The sequence below is a fragment of the Pezoporus flaviventris genome, unplaced genomic scaffold, assembly GCF_033815535.1.
Source record: "Pezoporus flaviventris isolate CSIRO_AGI_PZ_B2104156 unplaced genomic scaffold, CSIRO_AGI_Pfla_v1 ptg000063l, whole genome shotgun sequence".
NCBI classification, from domain to species: Eukaryota; Metazoa; Chordata; class Aves; order Psittaciformes; family Psittacidae; genus Pezoporus; species Pezoporus flaviventris.
In genome coordinates, this window is record NW_026892611.1 from 6,442,214 (window position 1) to 6,465,015 (window position 22,802).

The window sequence follows — 22,802 nt, forward strand, 5'->3', positions numbered from 1 at the left end:
AGTAACAACACACTACAAATGATGAACGTTTCTAGGATCGTGAACTACATGTAATAGGAAAACAAGCGTTAACAGCACAGGAACTGCAGCCATGACTGCCTGCACTGAAAAGCTTGTTTCAGTGCGCAGCTGCTGTAGTTGACAAGGGTATGTGCTCCACCCAGACATAACTGGTCATTAACAATTTAACACAGCAGCCAGCTAGGTAGGGTTTGGGCTGGAGATCGAGCAAGTGGAACAGCAATGAGGGAGAGACAAAAGATGAGGTTTTCTCCTCAAAGCGCTTCATCGAATCCTCAGCTTTAAAGACATCGCTAGCTGCAATTAGAGATAAAGGACTTCAGTTAACATATGAGTCAGTGTTGACAGCAATAAAAGGACACATTGCAGCAGAAGTACACTTACTCTTAAGCACACTTTAATCCTCCTATACATGTTCTGAAAATAATTCCTCTGTGTCAAATTCAGTATGGCTTTTTGATACAATTAGCTTATTACGTAGAGCTCTGGTAGTCCTGATAGGAAAGGAATCTAGATACACATCAGTTCTGGCTTAAGTTTTGCATTAAAAAAAAAGATAAAAAATAAATCCTTCCTCTCAAGCTCATCTTCTCATAAATCCTATTAACAAGAGATATTCTGAGATAATTACAAGGCTCCAGCATCTCTCCTTTCCTCAGTGACTTTCGATATTGTACATCATCATGACAATGCAGTAGACCCTGCCAGCAGCAGCACCTATAAATGCCATTGTATTTTGTCCATTGCCCTTCAACTAAATACTGGGGTTTTTTTTATTCTTAAAGGAAACATGCACATAAATGAACAGGAGTGAAGAAAGAAACTATGAGAAAGGGGCAGCACTTAATGGTTTTGAAAAACATACAAGCTCTCCAACAACATAACAGTGACTTCAACAGGACAACTGAAAATCAAGGAGTTCTGTGAGCACTGTGGGATATGGTCCTTGTGGCTTCCCCAGCACCCACAGAAGCTGAGCTCATACTACCACCTTCCCTAGTGGGGTGCATAAGCAGGAGGGGCTTTTCCTCCCTGCCCAGTGGTAAGAACCTGACAAATTTAACCCCCCTCCTGCTCAGCATTTGGTGCAAGCTGGTCCACAGATTCCAAACTGCCAACCATATGGCATGTGCCAGGGACACCTAGATGGCAGTTTTCAGATACCTCTGGGCCATTTACATGATTGTATTCACAAGGACCATGCTGTGCCCCTCAGCTGTTAAAAAACCATGGTCCTTCTGTAGGACCCACAGAAACAACCTTCAAATCTGATCTTCCACAGTTCAAAACTCTACTTCCAGAAAAGCTGGTTATCTGAAGTCTATAAATCCACATCTCCTGCAGCAGGAGGTAAGACAGACCAGAGTTATCTGTAAAAAGCTCCTCACATTCAAGTATAAACATTTAGAGCAGTAAATAGAATTTAACTAAGCTAATACGTGCAGCTAATAAAAACTTCTACAGAGCTAAAATGTTCCAATTATATCCCAACACCAAAGCTCTGAATTTTAATTCCTTTCAAGTGTTGAGGAGCCCACGACAAGCAGCTTACACCAGTGCAGTTCCAGGGTTGTGGATCCTTGTCTCTCAGTGCTTGCCCCCCCTGCACTGTGATGAATGCCACTGATTGACAGCTGAGCTACTTCTGATGCGTAACACGCAAATAACTTTATCACAAAAAAAAAAGCCACAAAGTCTTTTTATAATCATTGGAACTCAGGAGGGTAAAAGGTGCTAAGAAAGGCTTCTCCAGTTAACAGCTTAAATGTGACAATTTTAGCAGCCACATATGTACTCAGTATGGTTCAATTTCCCCCCTAGATGTGGTTCTGATCCTAGGTAGGCAAACCAGCTCGTTTGTCCTAATTCTGAAACAGGGCATGCAAGTCTCCTTCAATCTCAATTAGCCAGTAGGAAATTTATTTAGAAAGCTGACAGGAACTATTTGGGGGATTAATGATCACTGATTTATGAATATTGAGTAGCATTTCAATAATCCAAGCAGAGTAATCACTTGTAGCTGAAGCCAGTTCTCCCAACCATTATAGTCTGTAGCAATCACTCAAAGGCAGTTAAATGATTCTGATTTATGACCTTAACCTACAGGGCCCAGTACATTTGCTCTATCAGTGTGTAAATTCTAAAAACGCAATTCCCTGCACCTCTAGAGAGCCAATTTAAGTCAACATTATGCATGAGCTGAGCATGCTTGAATTCTCAGATCTCTTATTTCACTCATTAAATTTGCACTGAACATCTTGCAATTAAAATTTCATATAGATTTTTTTCTTATGATTGACATTTGGCCTTGGCAAAATGAGTTTAAATTTTGTTTCTCTAAAGATTTAGAACGAGAGAGATTGATCTAGACATTGTTTTCTGCAAGATGATGATGATGGAGCACTAATGCTTCTATTAGCATTTTGAAAAGCCTCTTTTTGCTGGAAGACTGTCTATCAGTAATAAGTGAAAGCCACTCAGTAACCAAAGCCAAAGCTACAGCTCTTACAGCAGCACCAAACGTGTTGCTGTGCAGTCTTCATGTGACCCTTTCCTGGTTTTAGGCCAACATCTTTAACTGGGGTGGAACAAATTGGGCCTTCCAGTACAAACCAATATGTGCTCATCTGCAATGAACAAGCAGCAGTTCTTCTATGCGAGTTTGAAAACAAGCCCAGGACAAGCAGAAAGAGCAGTGATTTCTGAAATGGTGAATTGTTTGGACTGACCAAAACACTAGATTTGCTGTGCTAAAATCAGGCAGCTAATTTATTTTATGTTCCATCCCTCAGGCAATGAGTTCAAAGGAAGCACAGTTCTGCCATTCAGTGACCCCACCTGCTTACTGTTTACAACATACTTTCTATGCAGTAGAAGTGTCTGATTACAGAGAGGGTCCATACACCAAAGAGTTCACAACGTAGGGACAAACACAATGCCTGAACGAGGGAAGAGTAATTTATGCCTCAATTCACCAGCAGCTTAGGAAGACTGCAACATTAGGAGCCCATGGACAGAAAGTACTACACAGTGCTGCTGCAGGGAACACAATGTCTATTTGTAGCAATGCAGCTCCTAGCATAATACATTGATTCCATATGGTACTTGGAGAATGAGGGTCATGTCAGTAATAAATAACCACGCAGAAGCTGCAGCAGACCTGCTAATATTAATGTATCTCAAGAAGCAAAGAGGAGAATGTTTTCAAAGCCTAAGGAGCTGACTAAAGGAAGCTTCCCCTGGGCTGAAGAAACACAAATGCACATTCACAGTATCCATTTAGATCCACCGCGGCAGTGATGGGGGAAGCCGATATTCATGTCAGCATTCATATGTGAGCATCTGGGTCCTGCTTCAGGTGTGTATGCCTGCCCACGTACGAAACATGAGAAGGCACCCTCCTCCCATCCTAGAAGCATTTAAGACACTGCAGACTGCCAGCCAACCACAAGGAAGAACTCTTAAACCCTGTATCTATACACCACTTCCAGCTTCCCCACTCTTCATCGCATCAGACTGAGCACAGTGTTTGCCTTACAGCAGACTATAAGGAAAAGAGCAAAAAATTTGTCTCACTATGGGAAGAGATCAATAGCGTACCTAAATTCCATTATGTAGCTAAAGGAAAAATCCAGTGTACTTGCCCTGGAGAATATCAATCTTGCAGCAGTACCCAAGGCATATTTTACTGCAGAATAGTAAAGCCTTTACAGTCACAGCATAATTACACCAATGTACCGGTATTTTAATATCATCTCTCTGAAATGAAATTTTGTTTCCATGTCCAGTCAATAATTCTGTCTCATCTCAGTGATGAACAGAGCTTAGTGAATAATTTGTTATGAATAATTTATTCACTGCATTTCACCTTTCATATCTCTGAACATTTTGTGAAATCCTGCAATGTATTCACTACCCAAAACTGCTCAGGAATAACTCACACTTGCAGACCCTGTGCTGATAGGTCACTGAAAATATGCAAACTCATTTGCCACTTGGTTACATTTACGAGATGTTGTACCTGCTCCATCACTGAATGGGTTCAGCTCAACCAAGCTGCATTCCCATTTGTTCAGGCAGCTGTAAGTCAAGTTCACTCTCATGTATTTGAGCTTGGAATATGCATTATGTATAATTTCTCCCATTTCAGAATATACAGAGGATCCAGCTGTGTTCATGGCCCCACTGTTCCAAGCGCTGTGTAGACTGACCACAAGAACCAAAGGTCTCAGCAGGCAAGACAGGAGGTAGCTGTGAACCTGCGAGAACCTCCCAGGGTGGGTCAGTTGAGACAGCCGGGAATTTTCCCAAGGAATCATTTCTTGTAAAAACAAAGACTTCTGTATCTTTGTACACAAAACAGTTTCTTAACATATTTTGCTGAAGGAATTGCCATAAACCCAACAAAGACAAAACAGAAAATAACTGCCCCAGGTCAGCACTCCTGCTAATCACACAATCGAGCAAATATCTGATGGAGGCCAATTCAGAATAATTCACCTATTGTAGGTAAATTTTAATTCACCAATTAGCAGACAGTGTCTTAAAACAGTCAACAGCACAACAGAAGAAGAAGTTTCAGGTGGGAAGGCAGCCCCACAGCTGGAATGGGAGCATTCAGGATCTCAGGTCACACTTCCTACATTTAGCCAACGAAATACAATTTAATGAAGCTAAATTAGAAGTCCAGAGAATGGATAAACAAATTCAATAAATATTTAGTCTGCCCTCTAAAAAGACGTATGGTTATATGTAACACACAATTCATTCTGCATTACTGTGAGTTGCTCTAGAAATACCACATAACTTCACTAAACAATTTATAGTTATTTAACTGATAGAAACTGAAGCCTTCAGAATTATGAGGCTCTATGTCATAGCTGTGTTACAACAGCAAGATTTACAGGCCTGGAAAGAATAATACTTTAGCTTTGCGTACTTGTGTAATTATCTTAACAACTGAAATGTCACCAATGATACAACACGGTCATAAGTAATTAACCACCTTATTAAAACCTAGAAATTAAAATTAATTCATGTTCAGATAAAATGACCTTCACAGTTAGATTTCAGTAGCCCATGAACATCAGCAATCCTGAAAACAGGGGAAATTAAGGGATGCTGAACACTTTAATGGGAATTTGCAATGTAGAGCGCAAAGGAACAGCAAGATAGAACACACCAGGATGACCAGTGTTCTGTTTAATCACTGCTGAGATGTCATTTGAAAAAAGATGACATGTCTCCTCACTATGTTAAAATAAGGTCAGTTTTTGAAAGAGGAAGATGAGGAAAACTGGGAACAGAAGAGTTCCTGGAGTACTGGAAAAGACTTTATGTATTCCAAACACCTACAGTTAAATCCATGCAGCTTTAAAATAAATAAATTATATATATATATATATATAAATTTTCAAAAGAGGGGCAGGGGAGGAAAATCTCAAATATTAAGCTGAAAAAGTCTTACTTGTTCTGTCCAGCACTGGGTGTAGCTATTTGATGAGGAAAAGCAGTAGCATCTTATCACACAGAATAAAGCATCTCCATATTTAAAGATCACAAGGAGTCTATCAGGGAGAAAACATGGATTTTAAAGCATTATCAAACTTTTCATTAAAACCCTGGCAATTGAAAGCTGTCATTCTACAGTCATGAACTAAAGAACTAACTAAACAGTCGTTAGTGACAATTCCTATCTATTCAGAGACAATGTGCTCTGACAGGTTAAGACAAATTGCTGCCGTAAAAGCAACTGAAAAAGAGACTGTAGCACAATTCTGAGGCCAAGCATTGCAGGGAGCTCCCAGAGTTAAGTCAGAGTCCTAGAGAATTATTAATGTCAAAATTTACATAGGCCCTTAAATAAGATTTGTCATCATGAATTCTAAACCTTAGATTAATGGGAGAACTTCTGTTTGGTTGCAGGGTAATATTCTCTACTTGGAAAAGGCTCTGTGTGCTGAATATTGAATGGAAGCCACTGACAATGTGCACACGTGACTGGAGAGATTAAGGGAGGCCATGCACAGTATCCAAATGCTCCAGGCCCCAGTCTTACACAGACTTGATGCACTTCCGCACCAGGTCACAGAAAGAGTTAAGCATTTGCTTCAAGTCAGTCCCAACTGAGTGTACCTGAGCACTCACTGTGAGTTTTTACTCACAGTAAGTTACTCTTATTTGCCTGTAAGCACTCACATAGGTTAACAGGGATGTTAGGGACTTTAACACACACCCGTATCTCACCTCCTCAAGACATTACTCTCTAACTTGGGTTTTGTTAATGGCCTCTCCTGATGGACTCCAGCAGGACCAGTGTTTGCCTTCACCTCTCAAACACGCAGAACTTCTCATAGACTATCAACACTGACCACCTCTTCTTCAAATACTGTTCTCTTAGGAAGGGCTGGCAGAAGACATCTGGCTTTACAGATGTTACATATTTATTCCACGTCAACATATTTCAGTATGTCAGAGTTGATCTCAGCAATTTCCCCTCCCACACCCACCCCAGAAGAATAGAAGAATCCCATTCTTTTTCCTTTTTGAGGTTTTAAGGCAATTTCTACACAACTATATTAACTTTTCAATACACAATATATTACTAGAACAACTGTCTGCTACAACTACCCAAAGGGAGTGATCTTTTGCATCTGCTGAATACCAGATCCAAAGGCCCTGAAACTTCAGTGCACATCTCAGATTTTGTCTCTCAGAGTGTGCTCGTTCGTGAGCCATCTGGAGACAAGCACATAACATCATTAATCTCCAGCTAAGTTCCAAGACATTTCTAACACAGCTTGCCTGACTGCAGCAAGGCTTTACATTTTGCTCACTGTTAGCCCACCCACTGAAGCTCCCTAAAATCACAGAATCATTTAGATTGGAAAAGACCTGTAAAATCATTGAGTCCAGCCATTAACCCATCACTGCCAACTCCATCACTAAACCATCTTGTAGAACCAGAGTCACAAAATGCTGGTTTCTACCTCACCTTCCTACTCATCAAGTGCTAGAAAGTGGCCATGGAACAGCCAGATGCAGACACTGGCAGGCATGTTCTGAGTGCAGAATGAAGGGCTGCATTTGATTTCAGGCTTCTTACAAGTTAGATCTGGATATTTCTCAAAGCTATCAAACTACTTTGCTAAGTTTCTGTCTGCTCATTTTTAATCACCACTATAATTTCAATCTCCACCTACTGTGAACAATAAATTATAAAGAGGAGCTATAGTGTCAGAGGAAGACTTTATTATTAGGTTTTTCCTGATTTGAAATGCCCATAGCTTGCCACGCTAATGTTCTTGGTCAGTAAATAATACCACCTCCTGAGCAAAGGATGTGCTCAGAATGAACGGGTGGTCCCAGGTGACACAAAAGGAACATTATTTTCCCTTTCAGTTCCACACTTTCTTCTTAAAACAGAAATTGCAGCAGCCTCATCTCATTTCTAGGAACACAATGTGTGGAACACACATGGATTTGTACAACCACTATTGCAGAAGCTAATTAATCCAGTCTTTGTCCTAGCACCCAGGCACACACAAACATGAATGCCTACAGATAGAAATGCAAAACTTCCTAGCACCCACTCTCTTCTCCATCCCATCTCCTTCTGCTCCTGAACTGTACCAAGCCCTCTCTGGGGCTGAAAATCCCAGAAGCGTAGCACAGACTTCTGATGCGTCTGCTTGACATTGAAAAGGGTAAGCTATGGTCACCTGGCTCATCTTTTACCACATCATTATTGCACAGAATCACCAAGTGGCTGAGGTTGGAAGGCACCTATGGGAACTAGTCCAAGCGCCTGCTCCAAGCAGGGCTACCTATAACAGGTTGCTCAGGCCTGTGTCCTGTTGAGTTTGGAGTATCTCCAAGGATGAAGAACCCCTCTGGAACAACCTAATCCAGCATTTGACCACTCTCTTACAGTAAAATAGTTTTTTCTTACGATTAAATTGATTTTCCTGTAGTTCAATTTGTAGCCACAGAAGACCCATTTGGTCTGCCTTGATCAAACCTCCCTTTTAAAGCGGCTCTTCTTTAAACTAGATATCCCTGGGGTCATTATCTGTACAAAAAGGAATGGAAAGAAGTTCCATTAAGATTTACATACCCACATCACACCAACCTGCAGAGCTCCATGATCAAACATGTTGTACGCTGTGAAAAGATGCAGCCCTGGAGAGTTTCTCTTGCCCCTGGCGATCTTCAAGAGGCATGTTCTTCTAATGGACCTTGTCTCCTTAGCTGCTCTTGAGCAGGTCAGATCAATGGTGCTCCTTAGTCAGGTCACAGTCATTTATTATTTGCTATAATGGCCAAAGATATGTTTAATTTCATCACCTCTGCATGAGGTGGTACAGGGATGGGTTAAGTGGATTACAAATGCAACCTCTTTTCTAGTGCAATTTTAGAAGCAGATTAGAAGTGACAAGAAAACACAGAATAATATTGAAAGTGACCCTACAGATGTTGTTAAAAGCTACATCAGGAATATTCACGAAAAACTCTGTAATGATTCAATTCTGTTGTCATCAGAAGATAAGCAGTGTTAGAATACTAACTCTGCCGTTCCGTACTTGCCAACAGAAGTGAGTAAAGGAGCCAATATGTTCTTTGTCTAAGGGCCCTTGCAAAGCTTTGCTGTAAGCAACAGGTAGTTCAGAAATGCAAATTGAAATTATGATTACATATTCTAAGAACTGTCCCCTATAAATAAACAGATTAGAAGCAAATCATCCACACTAGTTCCTTCTAGTCATAAGAAAGCAACAAAAATCTCTCTAAGCACAATACTTGTTTCTATTTTACAAAAGGCAAGTCCTTCATTTACTTCCATTCTCCCCCCATGTAGAATTTTCTCTTGTTTTTAGCTGCTCTGGTTTTTGTTTTGTTAACAGCTACAGATCACCCATGGCAAAATAAAAAAGAAAATAATTTTAAATGAACACTTCCATTTTGTTAGGAGGAGCCTCCCTCCCTGCAAAGCATCACAAAGGAAGAAAAGAAATAGATCTGAGACTAGTAATAAATTCACATCTCCAAGTGAGACCAGCAAAATAATTTCTTATTATCCATTAAATGTCGCTGAGGTTCACCATGCTCACGAAGGCTATGAACTGCATTGATTCAAGGGACAAAAGGAACAAGGCCATGCGTGCACAGACGTCCCCTCAAACATGCTGAACAGGCTGATCTGGAAGGTCTCAGATCTCCCCACTCCCTGCCAAGCCTTTCTTTATCACCATCTGCCTTTCCTCTATTAACTAATGTTTTACCCTGAAGAACATTCGAAGGCTGTTCTACTTTCAAATAATAAAATGGACATTTAACAGTGGTTTAAAAACACGTTGTTGACCTAATAAGATTGATTTTTCTTCAGGGAAGAAAATGAAATGGCAACAAATGCACTTCAGCAACATGCTGAAAGAGGAAGTTATACAAGTAATAGGTTACAGAGTGAAAGCTTTGTCTATGCTGGGCTATTAATATTTTTTTAATTGTTCTATAAATTTCTTTTTTAAGAATTTAAAGAATTTTTAAGAATTTAAAATTCTTCTTTTTTAAGAAATTTATAAATCTTAAACCAGAAAAAAAAAAATCTAATTCCCACATCACACACATATCCCAGGCTTCACTAATATGCACAGGTTAATTAACAGCTGCATAACTCTGCTGCTTCCAAATCCATTGTTTCATGTTTAAACACAAGGGATGGGGATATTGATTATTAAGTTCTGTACCCTTTGGATGTAAACAAGACTGAAATCTGTCAGAATCAGAGCTCTGCTCTTCCCCATCACTATTTGCCTTGTTGTTGAGGTCTTTTTAAAAAGAAGCAGAGCATCCCCAAAACCTTAATGCCATCAAAGCATGATTTTGAAACATCTTATTGAATATGTTTTCACAGGAGTCATACAGACCCCCTTCACACCCCATGACGGGTGCTGTGCAGGTCAATGACAGACAGAAGACCTGCAATGGTTTATCAATCAGCTTAACAATAAGCCAAGAAATCACTCCCAAGCAGCTACTTGATTACTCGATGACTAAATGTAAGAACCAAGAGGACAGCAGATAGCTTGCTTTAACCAGTCATGGGACACATCACACACTCCAAGCTGGTATGTACACCTCTGGTGTGCAAAATTCCTGTTATTTCCAGCATGTACCAGTTAATCATGGACATGACAAATCAGCCAGGCATCCAAATGCCTCGTTTAGGCAATTATGACTATGAGTGGTAAAGGGAGGAGAGGAGGCACCAATCACAGGAAAGCAAAGCACATGGTTTTGTCTCTCTCCCTGTTTTGGTCAAAATAATTCCTTTTAATTGCTATATATTTTGCAACTCTATCATCATCATTCTTCGAGAGGAAAAATAGAGACTCCCTGCTGAGAATTAAATGATCTATACTTCCAAACATTTTTAAATTCTCAGCTCAAAAATGTGGCATAAATAAAATCCCAACAATGGAAAAGCATGTGAAAATCATACCATTATGCACAGAGTGGTACACAAAGCAACTACAGCGTATCTTCCATCCTTTGATCTTTGCTTGCTGTTCAACATATCCACAAATGAGAAACTTGGTAGAAATGGCCTTCCCTAAATAAAAGGTGTGCGTATGAGCACAGCATTCCAGGATAATTCCCAAGAGTCTAGTGGTAACGGTAAATATTTCCCAGTGTACTTCTGTTGAGGATTGAGGAACTTCCTGTGAAGTCCAGGAGATTTTGTTGGTGAATTCAAAGGAAGCAGGGTGTCACCTCTGGCCCACATAGGGTGTAGTGCTCAAGGAAAAGCCAGCTAACCACAGAAGAGCTAGGTAATTAAAATTCATCCATATGGGCAGAAGTGAAATTCCCATCTATAGTTCAGATTAACCCAGGCACTGATCATATTTTAAGAAAGTATAATTCATGTGGAAGTACGTGATGACCTTAAACCTCTGCTATCAATTTGAGAATAAAAGGATGGCTCGATTATCCTAAAGGTACAATTTTCCATTCCTCACAAATCCAAAGTCCCAAAGAGCGCACGGAATGCAAGACTGGGTCCTTTGAATACTGCGGCATTGAGGTTAATGGGAGATTTAAATGCACAAGAAATGTAGGATTTGGTCATGAGAATATCTGAAAAGAATTATAATAGTCATAAAAATGGAAGGATATTTATTCAAACATGCTTCAGTATCTCCTAAGTTCTTTTCCATACCCCTCTTCTCTCAGTAGCTCACTGCTGCTTCTGCTCTCCTGAATCTTCCCTAATTATTCTTTAAAATATTTATTAAAAATTTGCACAGATGGGGAAAAAGCTGAAGATGTGAAACAACATTAATTTAATAAGGAAAGGACTTGAAGCCTATTATTGGTTTAGGCAGCTGCTTTTCATGCTGTATATGGTAACTAGGAATAATTAATTTCAAAGTCCTTGATCTTTGGGAGCTTTTTCATTAATATTATTATTAATAATAGCAATTCACATTCACTCTCCCCACTCCCCTCTTGCTGGCTCTAAGTACTTGAGTGCCTCTAGGCCCCACAGCAGGCTGGATTTAAAAGCATTTACTTCCCTGGATGGGATGTAGTGCAGGCAGACTGCTGCAGAGAGCTCTTCATGGACCCCAAGGACAACCCAATGGATGTGTTGAGTTTGCAGGGCAGGAAGGGGCTGAAGCATCATAAAGCTTGGACCTGGGGAAGGTGGGTGTGTGCAGGGAGAGCTGGGAAGCTTTGGAGCTCAAGCTGCACCTAGAGCTGGAGCACTGCAGCACCTTTCTCACATCCCACATCTCTGCAACAGCCTGAACCACAAGAGAAAACAGAGTCCTGGGCTGCAAACGCATGACATGCCAGCACCCCAGCTGGCACATGCATGGATCCAACACTGCCAGCAGCAGCCTCAGCAGATGGACCTGGAGTTCAGGATGGCAATTTGCCAGGGAGGGGGGAACGACACAGAACAAATCTTGACTTCAGTCCCATCACCCAAACAAGCCACTTTGCCACACTCCAGTACAGTGCAGAACCTACACATGGGTTTTGGACTCGCGTATTGCCATTTGCTGTGTATGTTATAATAGCAGTCTTTTATGCCAGAAGGCACAGCCACTTACCATTACATATTTACCTGCTGTTGGTAGCAGCTGAGAAAGGACTGCATGAAATGCAAAGCATTTCAGCAACAGTTCAGAAGGAGAACTGGCAGTGCAGCCAGCCACATAAACTGGAAATAAACTATTACAAATCAGTGCCAACTGTTGATGTCATGACACTTTATTTGAAGTAAGGCTGGAATTCACCTCTTAAGCAAGGGGTCTAAAACATTCCAATGCGTCTGAAATGGACCTGGTGTCTCCTTTGGTTGTAAAGATGCTCCATTCCCTGTTAGTGAAGTGGAACTAAAAGCACTTCAGCATCTCACAAAGTGTTTTCAGGAAAGCACAGTGGAGAGCTGTACAGCATCCAGGTACTAACAGTAGCAGGAAGCATAAGTGTGCCCCAGGTAGTTGGTATGAGCTTGCTGTGCACTGCTCCATTTGCTTCCCCTCCAGACAGCTGGAACAGACAGCAGGTAAGCAATGCACATGCACTCCTCACACTGCTGTGAACCCACCACCTAAGCTGATGATAAAGAACTGAAAAACTAAGCAAGAGCATAAAACACAGGCCAAGGGATGAACACTGTGGTCCCTGAGTGCATCTGAAGGAAATCCATCAAACCCAGGCATAGGACTGCCTGTTGATTCCAGTGACCACTTCAATGGAACAAAAACTGCTCTTTGCCTTGTATTAACTTGTTAATATTAGAGAAATAATTGCCAAAGAGATGAAGCATTTCTTTACAGGAACTCCTACCATTTTACCCAGCCAACCTTTCCTGTTGTAATACAAGTAGTGTCTTGAAATCCAGCCAGCATCACCCAATTCCTACTGCCAAAACACAAACCCCATCTTAAAATTTGCCCAAACGTTAAGATGACTGTACAGCAGATCTCCATATTTTAGTGGATATTGAAAGAAAAATAGTAATTTTACCAAAACTCCAATTTCACCCCAATTCACAGACACTGTGAGTGGTGGGGAAGACAAATTTTAAACTTTCATGTTCTCTTACAGAAAATTTGCAAGATGGCTGCAAAATGCATTCAATTAAAGCAAAGGCATCACACAGTTGCAACAGAGCTTTGTCACCCTCCTTCAGAATGAGGCTATTTCAACATACTGGTTTGTTCCTGTTTGCTTTGGTGACATTGTTTATTATGCCTTGAGGCGGGATTGCTTTAAGAACAAACTTTCTGTGGGTGTTTTCTCAAGATGCAATATTTAGACCTATCGATTCTTCTCCTTTGTAAATGTTTATGCTCTGACTTCCATCACATTTTAATTCAGGTATTTTTGTCAACTGCTAAATAATTTATCCTAAAAAAACCTATTTGTGTACTGCACTTCATCGCACTGGGTTTATCCATCACAAATTAAGAGGAAAAAAATTACAAAACCCAAGGTACTTCAGCACTTGAGAACTAAATCCTGTCATCTTTTGCTCTTGAAACCACAGTCCACCCCCAAACTGATCCCTTCACTCCAGGTTTTTCCAAATTTTAATTAAATTAATACAGTTGGGAGGGATAGAGCAGGTACTGTGCTGTTTGTTTTCCCTGGGCACAGGGAAATTAATCATAGACAAGAGCCTCGTCCAACACTGCAGACAGAACAGGTTGCCTTCCTCCAATCTGCCCACAGCTGCAGGTGAAGATGACAACTGCTGCTGCTTGTTGGCAGATCACTTAGCTGTCCCCGGGGGCTGGATGTAGCCTCTAGCTCTTAGCTTAATTGCTCTGATCTGAAGCAGAGGCAGCTACAAACCACGTGAAAAGGCTCCCAAATGGTGTGATTCTGCAACTAGCTCTTACAGATGGTGTCCAGCTCTACCGACAGGCATTTGTGCAAAACTGTTGTTTCAATTCCTGTGTTCACTTCCTCTCTGTCACCACCTAACAGCCCAGTGCTGAATAGGTGCTTATTCAGACAGGACACACACTGAAGGGACAGACAGAGCTCGCTCAGTCGCCTATCTGCAGTGCATTTCATCCACAGTCTAGGAGAACAGCAGTCAACCAGGATTAAAACAAAAGCATGTGGTGTTGACTGAGAAAATCAGTAGAAGTTGGATGAAATTATGTTCTAGCAGCCAACATGGTTCCACCAACCTGCGCTCTGAAATGAGGCTGTGCTGCTGGGTTTTGGCTTTAGGATAAAGCAGGAAGAATGCTCCCTACCCATAGGAACTTGTGTCCATCATGAAGAAAATACTGACCTTAATGCCCAGTTCCACCAGTTTTCAATCCCATGGGGCTCCCTGGCAGGAGAAAGCAAGACCCGAAGAGTTGCCACTTTATGGTTTTGAGAAACTGCACCTCCTAGCAGGTTCCACTCAACTCAACTGCGCCATACAGGAGCATGCTGATAGCTGGGAAGCCCAGTCCATAAGTAGTAAAACCACAAACACATTATGTAATATCCTGTTCATCAATATTTCATGACTTTTTATTAATGAAAATATTTGTGAGAAAGACACTTGTGAAAATGTGCATCTCATACGTTGCCGTGAAAAAGCCATTGCGATCCAGCCAAAACACCCGCTCTAACACCTTTTCAATCCATTGCATGCTTTTGCTTACCAAGAGGAAACCCCTGCAGGACTCATTCTGTTTGTATTCTTACCCACATTGTAAATTAGAACTTTTTACTACCACCAGAGCTGTGATATGGTCTGGAACTGGGATCCAATGGGACTCCAATCATATGATTAGTTAAGTCAGACACAGTTTTGGTCTGCCGCACGGTTGGGAGAAACCAGAGAAATAATGATTTCTAGGAGGTGGCACCTTGCTTAAGGTTACTGTGTGATACCAGGACATGCCTTACTTCTACTAATTCCCTTTTTCTGGAGGAGATACATACCACAAGGTGTCCATAGCACTTCTCAGAAGAATTGGGTAGCAATGTCATTTCTTCAGACTTCACGCACATGAATGGACCTTGAGAGAGCTCTATCAAGTTTCAAATGGAAGCATCATTCTCTATTCCTAACCTACAAATCAGCGTGTAAATGCTGCTGAGTCAGACCAAACTCCACAGAAAATCTGCAACCTGCAGTGACTACAGAGGAAATCTTGTGCTTTTGAGCTCCTACTGGTATGAAACATGCTACATTAAAAATTATCATCGCTCTGAGGACCCATAATCATCCATTTACCTTGGATGTAATTCTCCCTCTCTTTGATAGCTGAAACCAACCACTGTTTTAGCTACCTCACTTCACATGACTTACCTGTTTCACTGAAACACTGTTTTAAACACTGATATACACTCCAGACTTACGGAATCAATGTGCCAGTGTAATTGCTGGACAGCCATAACCTGTTTCACCACCAATCTTCATAACAGGCAAAGTCTGCTGAAAAAGAACAGTTGGCACAGCTACATCATACCTTTAACTCAGTGCAAAGATTTTCAATGCAATGATAAATGAAAGAAGTGGTGACAAAGCAAATCCACAATGTTAACATTTGACTTTTCTAAGCATTCAGAATTTTATCATTAGTTAATGTGAGGGTTTTTTTGCAGACAGTTTACACTTTGTACATCTTGTTGCATGAAACTATCCTTAACAAGATGTATTACCCAATAATGCTCCTCTGTTCCACTCCAGAGTAGGACTGCAGCTACAAGTTTCACACCCTCTGTGCACTCTGTGCAAAGGCTTCTGACAGGATCCCATGACCAGGAAGAACAGAATATGGAGAGATAGTGCCACTCCAATCGACAAACTGACTGGTATCATTGTCAGTGTAATTGTCCCAGATCTGCAACAGAAGAGAACAATGTTGATTGTCAACATCAAAAGGGTCAAAATACATTAAACATGTATGGCTCTGGGCTGTGCTGACAGCTCCTGATGCCTTCTCAGAGCTGATCACTCCAAGCTGATACATTTCTCCTCCAAGTTGTCCCACTAAGTCTGCAGTGTTTTCTGACATTGATGTGTTTATTTCCTGTGCTACTGACAACTTTGGCAATGAGCCAGCACTGCACCTCACACCTCCACAGGGGCACATCTGAAAGCTCTGTGCTCTCCTCTAGCCATAACCATGCATTCCTTCCCATAGTGGAGGGAAAACTGTTAGCTTCAGTAAAAACATAGGAAACCAGCCATGGTTACACAGAAAAGAGGTGGCTTTCTATATAGAAGTAAGTTTCATACATCTACATTTTCCAAAGGGGATGACAATTTGTGGAAAACTTCACTATCCCCAAATTCAGGGTTGTTGGGTTGGGTTGGGTCCCGCTCCCCCCAAGTGATAAAATTAATTTCAAGTGAGACTAAGGCCCAGCTCAAGGCTAAGTTTGTGTACTCCCAAAGACTGCAGGAGTGGTAACATTATTCCAGTATTTAGGATGTGCAGGTGAATGGAATTATTAGTGCAGCATTCAAGGAACACAAAACAAAGCCATGAATATGATAAATGCCAGCAAAAACTCTTTGCTGGAGACCAGCACTTGTTTAACAAACCTGATTTTGTCTTCCAGCTGATCTCAAGTTAGGCAAATAGTGCAAATTTTTTAATTCATATAATCCCCCTAACTTAGCATCTGAGACTACAGCATGACTAGAGCACACCTTCCCCAAGGAAAAATTGGAACCCCAAATGTGATCCCAGCTGGCTATTACAGGGAACAGGGCTTTGAGTCTGTACCTCCATTGTTGCAGAGGCTTTCCCTCATCTCCTTTGGCAAGCAGTTCCGAGCTCACCCGGCCACTCAATTTCCCCATCCCCTCTGTGATATTTTAATTCCTGCACTTAAGATTGTGCACAAGGAGACTGACTTCAAGGTCTCTGCACTTGCCAACTGAAAAGGCTTCAGCAAAGTTTCCCCACCAGTTCCTCCAGTGGGGGAATTAGTAATAATGCTGATTCATTCGCTGGTCTGCATGCAGAGGAAAGCAATTTCTTTAGAAAACAAAACTCAAGATTACCAGGTAACAGTTAATTTCCTCATTAACTGCACAATATCTTCTTTACATTACTGGAAATAAGGTTAGGGCAGGGAAATGCTTTTGTGCATTAATGACATCTGGTACCAGTAATTTGCAGTTATTTTGACTGGTGCAGTACTTAAATTACTAACAACACATAAAACTCGGTGAGCTAACAGCATTCTGTGGCAGCAAGAAAAGCACTCTGTCAAGATTATATTTCCACAGGACCAGATTAATTTAATCACAATTAATATTTTTGTAGTAAATGGCACCAACAGACACACATGGCAAATAATTTGCGTATAAATTACTCCCACTCCTGCTCTAGATGTTATCAGCTCCAAAACACTCCTTACAACTATGTGAATTCCCTGTCACCCTCAATCATCATGTATGGAAATGCGGGCAAAATTCTGTTGAAATAATAGCTAGCTTCTGCAAATAACATGTGTCTCATGTTCCCTCAAAGGCTGCAGACTGGGCAGAAAGCAAGCAGCGTTTGCTGTAACAAATGTCTATGTTCACTCTTGGCAAGACATCCCTTCCTCAGATAAGGAAGATATATCACGGATCTACATTATCGGAAACAGCATGTATGTGAAACTATTTTGTTAAGGGTTCTTTGGAAAAAGTACAAAATCACAGAGTGGTTTGAGTTGGATGAGACCTTAAAGCTCATCCAGTTCCAACCCCCTGCCACAGGCAGAAACACCTTCCACTGGAGCAGGCTGCTCCAAGCCCGTGTCCAACCTGGCACTGAACACTACCAGGGATGGGGCAGCTACAACTTCTTTGGGCCTATGTGTTCACAGCAGACACAGAGGTGTGGGCTATGGCTGCAAGCACACGCCTGTGCTGGCAGCAGGGTAACGCCACTGGCTGCCTGGGGATCTGCAGCCTATGGCCAGGACACCCCCCACAAGCTGCCCCGGGCTCCACCGCAGCTCCAGCTCAGGCCTTCAGGACCAGCCCAAGATGTGCCACAGCTCTATCCCTGAGTTCATGTTAGGATTTCTAGGAATGACCATGGGACTGGTTGGTGCCTTCACTTTCCAGCTTTGCCCATCCAGCCCCAGTGTTCTGGGGTGATCAATGCCCACTCCGTGCTGTCATCAGCTCCAGCTACTGTCTTGCTCTGCTCTTGCTGCTCCTCAACATGGGAACACTTCCAGTTTAGACATGCAACGGAACACTCTCCCATGGAGGGTCAATGGGAGAAGTCAGCTCTCATTGCAGGCTTTGGCTCAAAGGCTGTTTTAAAACATTAACTTCCTGCAGGAACACTGTGTTTGAGTCCCTTTTTTCTAATCAGGTTAAGAGATGTTAAAGAAACAGTCCAAGAGGGGCAAAGGGCAGACACATACATACCATATGACTGCACAAACCTTCAAAAAAATTTAATGTAATTTCTGTGCTCTTTTCCTGTCCTCTGTCTTCTTTTTATTGTGTTTTAAACAAGAGAAACTCCTTTTCCCACCTTAACCCTGCCTGCAAATTATCTCTGGTTTAAGTTTGTTTGAGATACCTAAATTAGCACTTTAAAGGCTCCAGCAGGTGAACTGACAACACCTCATAAAGATATTCCCTGCTATCATGCCAAATTTTTGTATTATTAATGCTGGAGACACCTCCACTTCAAAGATTCCTATGATGCTTCAAGGAGCACAGTCTCATGTACACACCTGAAATCCTTTTATGATGGTTTATACACAGATCAGCAATATTAACTGGAAGGTGCTTTCTAACGTTTGGGTCACTGTCATTTGGCATTCAGATCTGAACACCAAGCAAAATTCACACCACACAGAAAATTGCTAGTTAGATTCCATCAGCAAGCCTGTTCATCGAGGTTGAAAAGCAAAGCAGGATCAAGGGAAAAGGAATCAAGACAGAAAAAACTTGAACAAGTTAAAATTGAGCCAGGTAAGATGCCCAGTACCTCCCCCAGGCTGTATTCTGCATTCATAGAAGCAGAACATCCCAGTCAAAGATCTGGAAGTGATCAGTATTACCACCATGTAGCAGGAGGGAAAATCCAATCCTAGCACCACCATGCAACCTATCTGGAAGACAAAAAACAAGGGGAAAAACATTAGAGACTACTCAGTGTTTCCTGGAAACTCCAGAGCATGACCTAACAGGGATTTTCAAGGTTTGAATGTAGGATTTTAATGCGGGGAACAGCAGTTACATGTGATAAAGCTGGATGAACCTCTATGATCCCTTATTCAACAGTGGTTCATAATCACTTCTCATATCCTGTGTTTTACTCCTATGTAGACAAATTCAAGAAGGTAAATACTTGGAGAGCATAATTTCTTCTTGTACAAGTTCCTCAGCAATTCACAGGAAGCCAAGCTGGAGACTAACACCTGATAAACACAATTCTCTTCAACTTCTCCAGCATTTCTGTCATCCAAGATCATTCATTTCATACTCAATTGCTCCACTGTAGTGATTTCACTACATTAAGTAGTGAAATATTATTAAGAATATTTTGCCCACAGAAAATAATGAGAGGAAACCAGAGCTCCTCTGAGGAACACTTAGACACCTAATCCAATAATGCATCCTTCAAAGTTGTAGAGAGCAAAGGTTTCCATCACTTGGAAACACTGAATGCTGTAAACAACAGTGATTTCTAACCCTTAGCACTGTGTAGAGCCCACTCCTTCACAGTAAAAGGCAAATTTTAACATACTACCTTAATACCTCAAGAAGGCCTACAGAAAAGCTGCCAAGGGGCTTTTGACAAAGGCATGTAGGGACAGAGCAAAGGAGAATGGCTTTAATCTGACAGAGGAGAGACTGAGATGAGATCTTAGGAAGAAGTTCTTCCCTGTGAAGGTGGCACAGGTTGCCCAGAGAAGCAGAAAAGATGAGGGGGAAAACCAAGCCCACAAACCCTTGCTGCAAGAAGCTCCAAGACTCCTGAAAACACTGGCCACATCAGAGGCTGTAACTTGAGCTGTTTCTCTGCAGAGATTTCTACATGTAAACAATTCAGTCCATCGTAAAAGCATCGTTTTTCTTTTATAAATATGCACACAAATTACTCATATTCATGTAAAGCAGCCAGCTCAGTGCCTTCACCTTCCAGCCTGCCAAAATGGCTCACTTTTAGAGAGACAGAGAACAAAAGAGAACAATAGGACATAATTGCTTTACAAATGGCTTTATAGAGTAATTGTATCATTAGTCCTGAGTGGCTCCAGCTTCCAGTGTTCTGCCACTAATCTTTTGAATACATTTTTGTTAGGAATTAAATGGATATCACTACTCGCATAGCGGAGAGCATATGACTTGACTCCAGTTCCCCACAGCTTACTGAAAGGGTATGTGTGATTTCCTGCCCCACCACCCACATGTCCAATCAGTTGTTTCTTGTTTGTAAGCATGAAGTCCAGCAGAACACCTCCCTTTGTCAGCTCCTTGATCATCACGGAATCATAGAATGGTTAGGGTTGGAAAGGAATCATCTTGGTCAGAATTTTTCAGCAATGCACTTCCGAAACACCCTGGATGGTCTGTGTCTTGCTGGGTTGTCCTTCCAGCAGATACTGGGGTGGTCAAAATTCCCCATGAGGACCAGGGCCTGCGAATATGAGGCTTCTTTCAGTTAGATGAAAAAGGCCTGACCTATTTCTCCTTCCTAATCAGCCAGTCCATGGCAGACACTCACCACAACAGGGCCTGTATTGTTCATCTGCTAATCTTGACCCACAAACTCTCCACTGCCCTCAAAGCAGAACTCCATGCATTCCTGTTGCACCTCTGCAGGTGGCCTCTGCTGGCCACCCCCAAGCCTGACTTTCCTGAAGGGCTTCTATCAGCCATTGCTGCAGTCCAGTTGTGTGAATATCTTAGTACATCTCTGTGATCCCAATGAGGCCACAGCCATAGCTCCCAGGAGTGAGAGCATCATGCTGTCTTCTCAGCAATTTTTTCTTTGTATGTTCAAGTCATTTTTACAGCAATTAACTAAGACCCCTGGGGTACATCTCCCTCAATCACAGGCTAAAAATGCCTCACATGCACTGCTTAATACAGCTTGTACCTGACAGGTATGAACAGCGCCATTATATTGTCACATTCAGTCCTCTGAAGCCATTAATGCAGCACAAACATGAGTGACAGTGGCAGAGGCTTCGTAAGGTGCAGGGGATGAAGCACTGGAAGGTTAAGGTAAAAACCATTTTGGGGACAGATGAACTGAATCACTGTTTATGCAAAGAGCAATCCTCAAACACACATCAAGGAACAGCTGAAGCTGGAGACCCAGCAGGGATTCAGTCTCATCAAACTTGCCTGCTTTGCAGACAGGGTATTTTTAGCTCACCATAATTAAGACACCAGAGCAATCCTTGGAAAACTCATGGCATTGTAGTTGGTTCCCCCTCCCGCTGACAAGACAAGCACAAACCGCATCACCTCCACTCTGCTACAAGAACAGGAGGTCTCAAGCCCCCCTCAAGTTATACATTCCTTGGTGTTTCTCCTAAGGGAATGGAAAGCTAAGAAATAACCTACTTGGTAATTACAACTAATAGCATTTACCTCTTACTGAGAGCTTTACATTTCTTACATGTTTTCCAAACACCAATTACTAAGAGAGGACGGGGGGGAAGGAATGTCACAGCATTATGCAGAGAAACAAGTATGCTGTGATATACTCATTAATGTGTATGTGCCATACCTTCTGAGCTGAAGTCCACTCCTGAATTTTCTATAATGCAATGTCAGAGGAGCCCAAATCACTCACTGCCCCTCAGCAGTCACAGGGGCCTTGCAGTCAAGTTAACAGTGACAGAGTTGAAAAAAGGGCATGCTTGAAGCAGTTGGTGCTGGCAACCCAACACTAAGCCCCCATCCAGCTCTGTGTACAGGTCAGCGGTGTCAAAAGATGATGAGCTCACCCAAAAGCAGAGTGCTTTAGCTTCTAGGAGAGAGAGAGAGAGAGCAAATCAGACCATCGTTTAGTAACAGAAATTCTTAATGAGGGCAGCAATAGCATCTATTCCTGTATAGTGTTATTCACCCAACTCAGCAAGGCTCCAGGTCAGTGACAGCAAAATGTGTCAGGGCACATGCAGGAAAGGCTATATTACATCTTACATCTGCCTCATTACTTACACCCTTTCCCCAAGCATCTGCTGCTTGCCACACCTAAAAAGGTTAAACTTCTGTCTAACTTCACAGAGATACCTGCATGTCCTAAACCATACCCAAGACAAGAGGGCTGTTCAGTTTTTTCATAGGCTCTTAAGTGCGAAGATTAAGAGCAAGTTATACAAACTGAGCCAGATACTTTTTATTCTGGCTCATACAAAATCTCTTCAAACATGATCTGACAACAGAAAACGGCACTTTAAGCTGTATCACAAAGGAAACTCTTGTAAAATCTCTCAATATCTTGTCAAAATCAGCATGCTCTGTGACTAGACGACTGTCAGGGTGATCTATAGCCCCTAGCTAGCACTGTAATATAAGCTAAATTGCCTGAGTCACAAGCAATGATAAAGTCATTCTACAGGAAATTGGAAATCAATTCTTGTCATCACTGTACATAACTCCTTTATCAGAGTTCCAGTTCACCAGTGTAATGCAAGGGAAAGAAGCTGGGAACTGACAATCATGACAAGTTGAACAGTCACACATGCACCTTTAAGTGCACAAGTTCTGTTTCTGGAATAGTCCTTTTCACACCATGATAGGTGTGAGCAGCCTG

The 22,802-nt window shown here is 41.7% G+C and overlaps 1 long non-coding RNA gene across 2 annotated transcripts in view; it reads right to left on the minus strand.

The window, feature by feature from the left end:
- The window catches only part of LOC133277982 (uncharacterized), a 104,791-nt gene that overhangs the window by 21,404 nt on the left and 60,585 nt on the right, over positions 1-22,802 (minus strand). For both annotated transcript variants that reach the window (XR_009746416.1, XR_009746415.1), the window contains exons 3-4: positions 15,718-15,899; positions 15,365-15,490 (exon numbers count right to left, since the gene is read on the minus strand). This is a non-coding gene — a long non-coding RNA (uncharacterized LOC133277982). The remainder of the gene's footprint in view (positions 1-15,364; positions 15,491-15,717; positions 15,900-22,802) is intronic.